The sequence below is a fragment of the Daktulosphaira vitifoliae genome, unplaced genomic scaffold (genome assembly GCF_025091365.1).
Source record: "Daktulosphaira vitifoliae isolate Bord-2020 unplaced genomic scaffold, ASM2509136v1 Scaffold_1, whole genome shotgun sequence".
Lineage (NCBI taxonomy): Eukaryota > Metazoa > Arthropoda > Insecta > Hemiptera > Phylloxeridae > Daktulosphaira > Daktulosphaira vitifoliae.
The window spans coordinates 39,383,249-39,395,676 of NW_026099572.1; the positions used below are offsets into that span (position 1 = coordinate 39,383,249).

The 12,428-nt window shown below is 25.3% G+C and overlaps 1 protein-coding gene across 1 annotated transcript in view; it reads left to right on the forward strand.

Moving 5' to 3' along the window:
- The first annotated feature begins 2,789 nt into the window (after nucleotides 1-2,789).
- The window catches only part of LOC126894664 (uncharacterized), a 22,148-nt gene continuing 12,509 nt past the window's right edge, over nucleotides 2,790-12,428 (forward strand). The window contains exon 1 of the mRNA XM_050665846.1: nucleotides 2,790-2,930. The gene's annotated coding sequence lies outside the window, so the exon portion shown is untranslated. The remainder of the gene's footprint in view (nucleotides 2,931-12,428) is intronic.

Sequence of the window (12,428 nt, forward strand, 5' to 3'; positions counted from 1 at the left end):
AATGAAGTGAAATTTATTAATCTGTAGTATTTTGCTTCAAAATAGTTCATAATGGTATAAACACCACGCTGACCTTTCGCCAGCTTTCCGGTTGATAACCATAGGCAAGGCGTGCTCTATTGCAGAGATGGGGGACGATTAGCTCTGACCCTTCTTGCAGAAATGCAGGGAAAAATTCGTCATAGCTTGCAGCTTTGAAACTGCCAAAGGCTTTTATTGCCCATCTTATTCCACTTGGGGTTATCACTCTCCTGGTTAGTTTCCAATCAGCACAGGCCACTTGTTTGCTATGTGTATCATGTGACTGTTCTCTGTTGTTAATTTTAGAGCCACGAAATTGTATATTTAGCAAATTTGATAATGTTTTATTATCATTATTAGTGAATATGCTGTTTTGTTTGATCCATTCCTTAGTGATCGCAGAAGTCTAGTTTCTATAGGAAGTTGTTGTATTTCACTACAGAACTTCTTCCAGCTTGGACTTTTTCAATGCAGATTTGTAGTTCCTTTGGACGTCCATATAGAATTCCTAGTGTTGTTCCAATCCTAATTTCTTCGCTTTATTTAAAATCTTACGTGATCTCTTTTTTAATTTAGACAGGTTAGAGATCCACCAAGGTATACCCTGACCTGTATCTTTCCTTACTATTAAAAGACAGTTTTTCTTGTAAGCTGAGACAATAGAGTCCTGTAGTATATTTACAGCCCTTTTAGTACTCTGTCTCAACCCCAATCTAACCTGTATATTATTCAGGTCATGTAAAATATCTGCTTTGTAGTTATCCCAGTTTGCTCTTTTCGGGTTCCTATAGTACTACGTCTCAATTTTGTTAATTTCCAAAGTGAATCGTATGTGCCTATGATCAGAAAGAGAAGGTTCGGGGACATTTTCCACCCTTCTATCTTTGAAATAACTTTTTTAAGCAAACTGTCAGATCAATGACTTCCTGCCTGTTCCTGATTACAAAGGTAAGTTTGATACCTCTATTCAGTGTATTGAGGTCTGTAGTCAGTAATAGATCCATTATGACCTCTCCTCATTGGTTGATGTTACTGCTCCTCAAAATAGTGTGGTGAGCATTAGTATCTATAACTAGGATGAGTTCTAATTATTCATTTTTGAAATAATTAAAGAGCATCCTTCTTGGGTCTCATATGGTAGGTATCCTGAGGCTACTATAATATTTTTTTACCATCACTTAGTGTTACTTTAATAATAGTCAAGTCTGCACTAGATAGATTAAGTATCAAACTGGTTTTAACTTTTTTTAACCAAAATGCAAGTTTTTGGTTTATCTGCTTGTTTATGAAACAGATTAAAAATTTTTAGATTTAGCTCCTTAATCTGGTCACCATTTATCCAAGGTTCCTAAATAAGTGTTATTTGTAAGGGTTCTGTATGCCTCTCAGTTAATAAATTAAAAGATTCATTAATAAATGTGCCTTTTTGTTAAATACAAAGAACGATTAAAATCAATAATCAAAAGTCATCCGTGTGACTTTACCAATTACCTTAAACCAACAGTGGGTACATAGAAAAATGTTATTATTACCATAAGGTTGCAAGTGGGCTTTTTGTTTGCCTGCTACAATAACGTGGGTTGCCACTTGCATAATGACTAGCTATAGTAGCAAGGGTCGCCACCACCTAGGCGAGGTATCACATCTATCAGATATGATTACCGGACCATAGGTGGAATTTAATTTTAAGTTAATTAATAGTTTAATTTAAGTTAATATGTCATTATATGTATAAATGATTATAATACCTCGTAGTTTATTGATCACAACTATGATAATTGAAGTTGTAAGTGGTTGATATGTAAAACATACCGTAGCCCGTATCTAAATTAAGAAACAGGGATAAAATACATGGGAGTACTTAAGTTACTCGCGCAATTAAATAAATATTACAGTTAAAATTGATAAGAAGTTTAATTTAATTGTTAAAAAAAAGAAAATTAAATTAAACATAGACAAAAATACGAGTGTATCAAAAACCATGTCTACAAAGAAAGGCAACAAAAATAAAATAAAATATTTAAACAAAATCAAATAATATAACTAACATCACGGACGATATTGTAACACATCTGTTAATGTTAATCAGAAATTTAAAATTTTTTCAAAATTTTATAATAGTTGTTTTTATAGAGCTTTTTTACGATGAATTTTGATATGAAGTATGAGTATAAATATACACCACTATAAGCTGTAACGATAGATACTCACTGTATGTATTAAAATCTTTATAACTCAATAAGTACTTATCCTAAAGTTGTTATCAACGTATCAAAATGTATTGTAAAAAAGCTTTACTAAAAAGGATATTTTAAAATGTTGAAAATATTTAAAAAATTTAATTAAATTTTTTATTATTATTAAAAATAAATAATTTAAGTCTTGCTTTAAACGTAGTCTATTAATTTAAAAATTGTTAATAAAAAATGACAACAAAATAATTATTGAATTAAAGATATTAGAGTTATAATTAGATCTTTTTTAGCTAGTATAATGAAAAAGAATTTGGCACTAGCCCTAAAAAATATTTTATATATTACAACAAATGTAATATAATAATAATGAGTTATTTGAAGTTTAGAAATATTACTATTTGTTCATACAAGGAATTAGAATGTAATCATATTTTACAAATAAGTACACAATTTAGCCATATTTAAAGGTATAATATATATTTTATTTAGTTAAATGTATAATTTTATAGATAATTTGTGTTACCACTAGTAGTATGTGTTTTAGCAACAAGCGTCAAGGGTAGAACAGATTTTTAAGGGAGGCGTGTCTTCAACAGGTGGGATAGTTGGGCTTAAAGAGTTTTCCCACAGACATACTGAAATCAGTCGTTGAAGTCATACTGACTAAAGCTTTTGTGTGCTCCGAACAATTTTTAAACAGTCTTTTAACTGAACGTAAGTAATAAAATTTTAATTTTAATAGTTGTTCAATAATATCTATATTTTATGAAATAACTATTCATGTATGGTATCTATAATTATATTTCATGCCATAAATTAAATTATATTTTCATAAAAAAAATTAAAAATGACTTTAGGATACTACCATTTAGTTTTAATTTAAAAATTCTAATAAATTTAAATCAATTCTTCAATATCAATGGAAATATCATGCATCACATTACAGTGGAAATAATCTTACAAAAATTAGTATAATTTTCACATAAGCATGATTAAAGTTTAGATGTGAGTACTAACTTTTAGCGTGTTATGTCAAAAAAGAAATCTCTCTAATAAAAAGTATTATATACAAATTAAATATGGAATGAAATAATTGAAACTACAAGAACATCCATAATAGGTAATTTATTATAAAATATAGAGTGATTGTTTAACTAAAGCATAATTGAAAAAATTTTTACAAAAAACAAAATTTTTTTAATAATTAGAATTTATTAAATATAATAAATAATTTATTAAATTTAATAATTAAAATAATTTTTTAATAATAATTTTAATAATTGAGGAGCTACTCTACCAAAACATTAAACATTTTATCTTCATCCATTATGCTTGAAATCACTAACAAAATTTGATTTTTGAATGACAACCTTATGTTTTTTACACATTTATGTTCGGGTTAAAAAAAAATGAGTTTCATTAGATTTTGAGAGAAGTATTAACACTCTAAGTTTAAGTAATTGAGAACAGTACAGTACAGTTAATTGATGTAAGTTATGACATTACTGTTGTACCAATAAGTGCTACCGCTTTATTGCCTTTAAATAGGTTAAAAAGAATAATTGGTAGGTAAGCTTTTAATATCAAACGCGGTAATTTGATATAAGAATGATAGTTTGCTTTACCAATAAACACATTTCAAAATGATAATAAAACAGTGAACATTAATTTTTCCTACATTAGTTGTTTATATACCATAATTAATCTGAAAAATACCCCCAAAACATACTTTGTTTAGATAAAACTTAGTATTTTTTTTTAATTGATTTGTTTTAATAAAAACAATGTTTTCTCTGACAGTTTTTACAACTAAAATTATATAATATTATTAATAGCTTTACTAGCAACAAGAATAGGGACATGAGCACGGTTATCTTAATCGTAGGTAACTGTGGGTATAAGTCATCAATAATTCTTTAAATTAGTAAAAAATTAGTAGTTTTATTTTTAAAAATATATAAAACTGCTCTATTATATTACTATTAAATAGAAAATTCAATCAACACTTAGAATAAAACTCTCGAAAGTAATTATTTAATTTATTTTATTATATACTTTATTTATGTAATTTTTAAATTAATTATTATGGTCCACAAGAAGTAGAGCTTTTATTTTATAAATAAGATATGTAGAAATATTTAGAAGAGATATTGTTCTATAAGATATATAAATTACACATGGTAAACGTGAATATTACAGTAGACTTCATGTTTGCATTAATAAGTTCTGTAAATTTAATTGTTCAACTTTAAAAACATTTTGGAGAGGGGGTTGAACCCTTAAAACATCCCTAAGTACGGCCATAGTTAGGTCTTGCTATAATAAAGATCTCTTTCATCGTTATCTCATTCATATAGATATAAACTACATATTTACTTATTTGACAAAATACTTTACTGTTTATTATACGAGAACCAATATAATAATGTCTAAATAAATCCCAATAAAAAGCCATCGTGAATAGATTTTAAAAGCACAACAATACATTTTATACAATTTGTATTCAACCCATCACTTACGTTTTTATTTGTGCTTTTGAAAGGTATATATCAATATTATTATTTTTCATTTGTTGAAACCTTTTTAAATATCAAAGAAATAAAAACACACAATTTTGCTATTCCAGAAAGTTTATTTCCGCATATTTTAAACATATTAAACATATTTTGCACTTAAACGTAGCAGCTAAGATAACTATATATATACTGTATATTATATAGAGTGAGTTATGAATATAGGACAAATCTAATGGCTTTTGATCCAATTATCAATTCACTGTAATTTTTTTTAACGATTTTAGTATTTTTAGTTACGTTAAAATCTATTATTACTTTTTGTCTTCAATAAAAAAAAATTAAAATACAATATTTTTAATAATTTTTTGAAATTTAAAAACACTTTTTAACGCGTTAAAAAGTTAGAAGTTAAATTCGTTTTATATTTTAACGTAACTTCTTAATTTAATAAGAAACAGTATATTTGCTTTTAATAATTTAAGTAAATGTTCAATAATTATGGTTAATAGACTGTTTAGTATAGTATTGAAATAAAATATTCGCGAAAAATTTAAAATGGCGAAAAAATATATGAATTGCACCCATGTGAAGATAATGAACTATCTGTTTTAAGGAGCAATAATAGAATTATGTGTTATTTCAGTTTTTCATTACCTACTATTATAAAATATAAAAAATAAATTTTGTTGTTGTATTTTAATGGCAGATAGTTGAAATTTATTCTTTCGAACGAACGAAATAAAATCTCTTATATGGATAGCAAAAATTTCTATTAGCTACCTTAACTTATATTAATAAGTTATTAGTTCCACTAGAATAAAACGCATCTATGTAATTATTTATAAATATAATAAAACTAGATATAGTAAAATAATAAATTTTCAGCTAAATAATATATCAAAGCTAAAAAATGTAAAAAACAGATTTTTTATTATTTAACACTTATTAGCTTAGAAATAATTGTCTTGTGATATATAAACTTATTTAATTAAATTTATATTGATTATATATTAACAAAGTGATACCATTACAAGTAGAAATATTAAATGAAAAAAAAATGTTTGTAAAAATTTAAGATTAATTGCTGTTGTATTAAATATTTCAAAAATAGATGGATTACCTTTTTATGTTTTTACTACGACAGTAAATATTGAATTCACATATAATTCATTACTTGCAAAACAACATTAAATTTCATAACATGTCTGTATAAGTTTTTTTTTAAATGCACAAAGCATTTGAATCTATTTTTTGTTATATGATTTATGTTTAGAAACATTCACATTCTTACTATTTAAATTCTATTTAAATATTTAAAGTCTCACTAAACGATTTTGAATGTGAGATATCATTACTTGAATGTTAATCAAAAAATATATTTGTATATATTTTATTTCTTTGAAAATGTTTTTTCTATTTTTAGAAAATGATCTATAATATTATGCCATTAAATTTTAACGTGTAAACTGTTTTTGTAAAATAATTTTTACATGTATACAGAGTAATCTTTTATCACTTAATGAAATTAATTTCGAAAATTAATTTTGTTTATTCTAGTTACATATATTTTTTGACTTATAAATCGCTAAGAACTTTTCGTTTCATCTCTTATACCAAGAACGTTTTAAGGCGAATGGATACCATCGCCTATATAACAAAATTTTTAGAATTAAGGCGGCAACATTTTTTGTAATCGTAATCCATCATCTACTTCATTCATCAATCAATAAATTTAAATATTTTAACATTTTGGAAAGCGGCTGCACTGCAATTATTAATTTGCATGATATTATCAAAAGATATCTGAGTAAAATCAGTAGATAATAATAGTATGGAAGTATGATATACTGTTTTGAAAGGTATTTGAGGGCAGTAATAAAATTTTTCTTAGGGCGTCAAAATTCTAATTACGTTATTGTTTATACCACATAAGGGTGTCAAACTAATGTTTTTAAATTGAAACGTACATATTTAACTAGCTTATAAAAAAACAAATAATCTAATTTACAAAATCATTAGTTGATAACAACTTTTGGACCAATAAATCGTAAGACATTGACATTTTTATACTTGAGCAGGATGAGTGCAACTGAGAAATATAACTGATAAAAACCCATTTCCTTACCTACTAAACACCATATAATGTATTAATAAGAAAAAAAAAATTAATTTTTTTAAACAACTTTTTCTAATTATTTTTGTTGAATGTTGATTTTAAACTATGTTACTTTAGAGGTATTATAACTAAAATTATAATTTATATCTCTAAGAGATCTCCATTTGTAAGAGTTCTATTGTTATCACAATCGATTCTAAAAAAAAAAACTAAATAATTCAGTAAAAAAAAAAATTAAAATTTGTTTTGGTTAAAACGTTTCTATGATCCTACACTGACGGCATGTTGCTATTTAAATAATGAAGTATCCTTATAAGACATAAGAGATGAACAAAAAAATACTTAATAATTAATAAACTGAAAAAATTTGTATAGCTGAGCTACTAGATTTAATATAAATAATAAAAAAATTAATAAAACCTTAATAAAAAAATATCTAATTAAAAAACAAATTTATTAATTTGAAACTAAATTATTACAACATTCTTTATACAGTCATTATTTGGAATATTCTTTTTTATAAATAGTACATTTAAGTAGTAATTCAAAAAACAAATATAAAAGTAATGCCTTTAAATAGGTATAAGTAATTCTTATAATTTTTTATATTAGATAAGTAGAAAATGTACGTAGAGAATACAATTACAAAAAATATTTAACTCATTGCAAAATTCATACCGTTACAACTGCATATAAAAGTTTAGAGTACCGGATTCCCGGCCATCTTTAATAACTTTTAATCCAGCGACTATTTATTAGCATGTTATTATTTTTTTAAATACATTTTATAGTTTTAAACTATGTTAAAAACATATTTTTTATTACTTTTTTCTGATGTAAAAGTAATAATTTTTCCAATATAGCCATTTTTAATTCTTTTCTTACAAAAATTTTGATGGGTCGATAACAGCTTAGGATAAGTACTATTTTGTAAAATACAAAAAGTGGGTATGTAACATGGACGGTTACGTATACTCTTCTCGCATTCCACACCCACTCTGTTAGGGACTCAGTCAAGATAAGTCAATGATTAATCCTTAAATACTCGGTATTATACATTAAGAGTTTTTTTACTATATAAATAACATGTTCATAAACTAATGTACCAATACAAGATGTCATATACGACTCACGATGTACATATACAATACTTAACTGATCGATAAGCTATTATGTTATTAATAAACTTATTTTTCTACAATAAATTTTGATCAGTCGATAACAACTTTATTAGATAAGTACTTATTGAGTTACACGCATTTTTATAGTTAGTGGGATATAGAGCGGGTTCTGTACTCAGTACTCACTAAAATATAATTATAAAGCATACTCCACTCATGCTATATCGTACTTATTAAAATGCATGTATCTCAATAAGTACTTATACTAGAGATGTTATTAACCTATCAACATTTTTTGTAAGAAAAAACTAAAAAATGGTCATTTTTAAATTTCGAAAAAATTAAATATTTTTTTTATAAGGAACAAAAAATAAAATATGTGTTTTTAACGTAATCTAAAACTGTTAAAATTATTAAAAAAAGAAAAGTAATGCAAAATATTCACTGGATTTAAAGTTATTAAATATGTCAAAACCCGATGGGACACTTTAGAAAAAGTGAAAAAATAGCTAATACCATAGATATAAATTTTTATCTGAATGATATAATCTTTTTGGTGTATGTAAAAGCTTAATTATTCCAGAAATTTAAAATAATCGTTCAACAGCGTCAGAAAAAAGTAATTAAAAATATATAAAGAGGATATTGGTTAAAATCTTTATTTTTTCTTTTAAAAACTGCAGCACTTTTAAATCAAATTTAAAAAGAAATTTGATTTGTTCTAAAAGTGTAAAAGAGTCACAAGTGTCAGTTCCCAACAATTCAATATTTTCTCTCTTATTAAGATGTTATTTAGAATTTCATAAGAATCATCATCACTTGTTAAATTGGATATAAATGATGTATAATCAGTTTATTCAAACATAATTTTTTTGGCATTATTAACAACATACATTTTTTTTTAAAGATAGTAGAGTTTAGTTCTAACCAATGCAATTTAAAAAAAAAACCCAGCACAGGGGGGTCGCGGCACAGTTGTGACGTGATATAGTTGGATCAAGTATAATGATATCTGACAGTGATTAAAATCACTATCAAAAATAAACGCTTCGATGCAAATCTTTAGATAGTGTTTAATTTAAAAAAAATTGGTGTTTTATTCCAAAAGCTACTTGATCTGCTGGTTCCTTAATATCTCGATTAAGATAAAGTATGTCGAATGAAAAAGGGTTTATTAAAAAATATTATTTCTCATAAAAAAATTGTGTGGATCCATAAACTTTTCAATAAGTTATAGCATTATAAAGTTAAATATAATATGAATAATAAAATCGAGAATTTTCACACGAAAATAGCATTCGGTAGCCATTTTCGCCGTGAAGAAAAGTCCAGAGGTCAAATTTTTTTTTTTCAAATTAAAGTATATTACATTAGCTTTAATTTAAGATATATATAAAAGTGTCAGACCTTCCGGAACATTTTCAAAAGTTAAGTTGAAAAAGTTCTACTTTCTATATGCATTTTTTATATTTGAAGCCCTCCCATATATAGGGAAATAGTCTAATTTAAAAAAAAAGTATATCCAATGAAATATGTATATAAATACTACTTCTCATGAAAAAATTGTATTGATCCATACATTTTTTTAAAAGTTATAGCACTTTAAAGTAAAAAATGTCAATTATAAAATCGAAAATTTTCACACAAAAATAGCATTTGAAAAAGTTGAAAAAGTTAATTTTTTGTGAAAAAGTTGTCTTTTTAAATCCTCCCCTGTGGGCAGATAAAGGGTCAAATTTACAAAAAAAATATACCAAATGATAGGTAAAGACATCAAGCATCTATATAAAAAAAAATTATATTGATATGTTCATTTTTGAAAAAGTTACGGCAGTTTTTAGTAAAAAAAATTGAAAAAATTTCGAAAATTAGCGATTTTTAAATTTGTAATTTTTTTGGAGGTTTCCCCCATTTACGGTGAACGAGGGAAATTTTTTCAATTTTGAAGGGTAATGTCTTCGACTAGATACGATTTGTGATCTTTTGACGTATCGTTGAAAGAAATCCGTTCGGTGAGAGCTGAGAAAAAGTGGTAACAGACAAAAAAAAAAAAAAAACACATCATAGTAAAATCAATACCTTCTCAGCTTCGCATCGAAGCTAAAATGAATGAAACATTGTCGCTAAAATAGTTCTTGATTTAAATTTATTTTGAAATTATTGGTCACTTATCGTTAAATTTACATGGTACAATAAAAAGGTTTTTAATAATTCAAAATCGGCAGACTATATGGTATCACGTCCTTACTAAAAGCCTAATATAAATATTTCTAAACGTAATAAATAAATAAACAAATTTGAATTTGTAAGATAAATATTTAAAAAATACAGCGTTTTTAAAATGTTCTGATATATGTTAAAATTATCTAGTTTTTCAGCTCTTTGAAATATTTTGAAATATAGAATTATCTTATTTTTGTACAGATTCCTTCAATTTAACTATTTTGACTTAATAAAGATTATAAAATTATGGAATTTAAGTAGTTTTGTAGTAGATAAATGGAAAGCGATTAAAATTTTTAAATTAGGAGACTTAATGAGGTAAAACTTCTTATCAAATGTTTTTTTTTTTTGAAAGGTGAAAAAAAATTTTTATACTACTTTGATTTTTCTCAAAATTATGAGATTGATTAAAATTGCCAAAAAAAGTGATTTTGATAATTAATAATTATGATTTTGATTTTGAAACGCATTTTATTTGATATCATGTCTATTTCTGATTACTATCGTAAAGACCATAATCCGATTGTTTATAAAAACAGACTTCAATTTAACAATTTTAACGGAAATCTTATTCATTTTCTACTTAAGGAGAAAGTAAAATCTAGTGGAACAATCGTTTGAAGATTTTTTTTAAGACTTAAAGTACATATAATAATCATAGATTTGATATCCATTTGAAGGACATAGACATTCTGGAGAGTTTATTTATTAGAGTTGTGATATAAGTAGAGTTAGGATTGTTAAAAGAATGACCTGATGATGAACTACGTTTAGATTTACTAAATATCCATGCGGTAGGTATCTGGGTCAAGTTCTTTACTGTACAATGTATTTGATCAAATAATTTTAATAGGTGATACTGTAATTTTACTGTTATTATTTGCATAAGAGTTTATTGGAACTATTTATCGTTTGAAATAAGGTAGTAGTATTGACCGACGTCAATTTAGAGTTATGTGGCAATATTATGATAGAGGAGTAGATAAGCAAGTTAAGCTGTTTTTCGAATATACTCAGTAATATCTACTCTGTAGTTTGAATAAAAATGATATGATATGCTAACCAATTAAAATCTCTTGATTTTTTTGTAATCATAGACAGATTTGAGCTCCTACATAATTTTGAGTTGTGTCTTTGAAAAACCAGCGAGTAGACAAATTTTATTTATATAAATTTGAAAAAATAGATAAACCTATTAATTAAAATAATTACAAAATGTAGTAAACGGAAAATAATGTGTGCTCACATATCGATTGTCACCTCAAAAATAACCTATATCAACATAAAGATATTAAAATGTATTATATGATAAAAATGAACCAATCAATAGTCTACGAATACTCATAAAATAGTTATATACTGTCTAGGTAAAAAAATGTTAATAACTTCAAGAAATAAGGGAAAAGAATGAAAAATATTTTATAACAGATAATTAGAGATACACATGCAACTAACAAAAGCCAAAAAAAAAAAAATCCATACAATAGTTATTATTTAAAAAAAAATTGAGTTGCTAGCTTTAAAATAATCACCTTGTATGATCTCATAAAATCCAATATTGATGTATACTCTAATATTAAAACAAATTAAATGTATATGTTTCCCTTTAGAAAACCAAAGTTTAATTAGATTTAAGGCGTAAGAAAGTGGAATAAAGGAAAATTTTTAAAAATTTGTAGCATATTAAACATTTATAAAAGATTGAAATGAAAAATTAGTCAAATATTTTTCTATATTTGAAGATATTGCGTGAGATATGATTATTCAATCACCTTGTAATTAATTTATGAATATTTAGAAGTTTTTTAACTTTGAAAAGAAATAATTGAGAGTTTTGTTAAAATGTAAAGCTTTTTTCTTATTAGCCTACAATAAAGCAATTATGGAAGCAATTTAAACAATTTTGAGGAGGTCCAACTTAAGTTTAGACAAGAGTTCCTAACTGTAAAAATATTTTTTTTGTAAAATCAATTGTAATTTTAATCATTTTTGGTAGGTTCAATCTCCTTCTAGATCTGACGGAATATGTCTATGTAGAGTAGTATATAAGAAGATGGTTTCCAAGAGAAATCCTAGCCCTCATAGCTAACAACTGAATTAAAAAACCCAGCACAGGGGGGTCGCGGCACAGTTGTGACGTGGTATAGTTGGATCAAGTATAATGATATCTGACAGTGATTAAAATCACTATCAAAAATAAACGCTTCGATGCAAATCTTTAGATAGTGTTTAATTT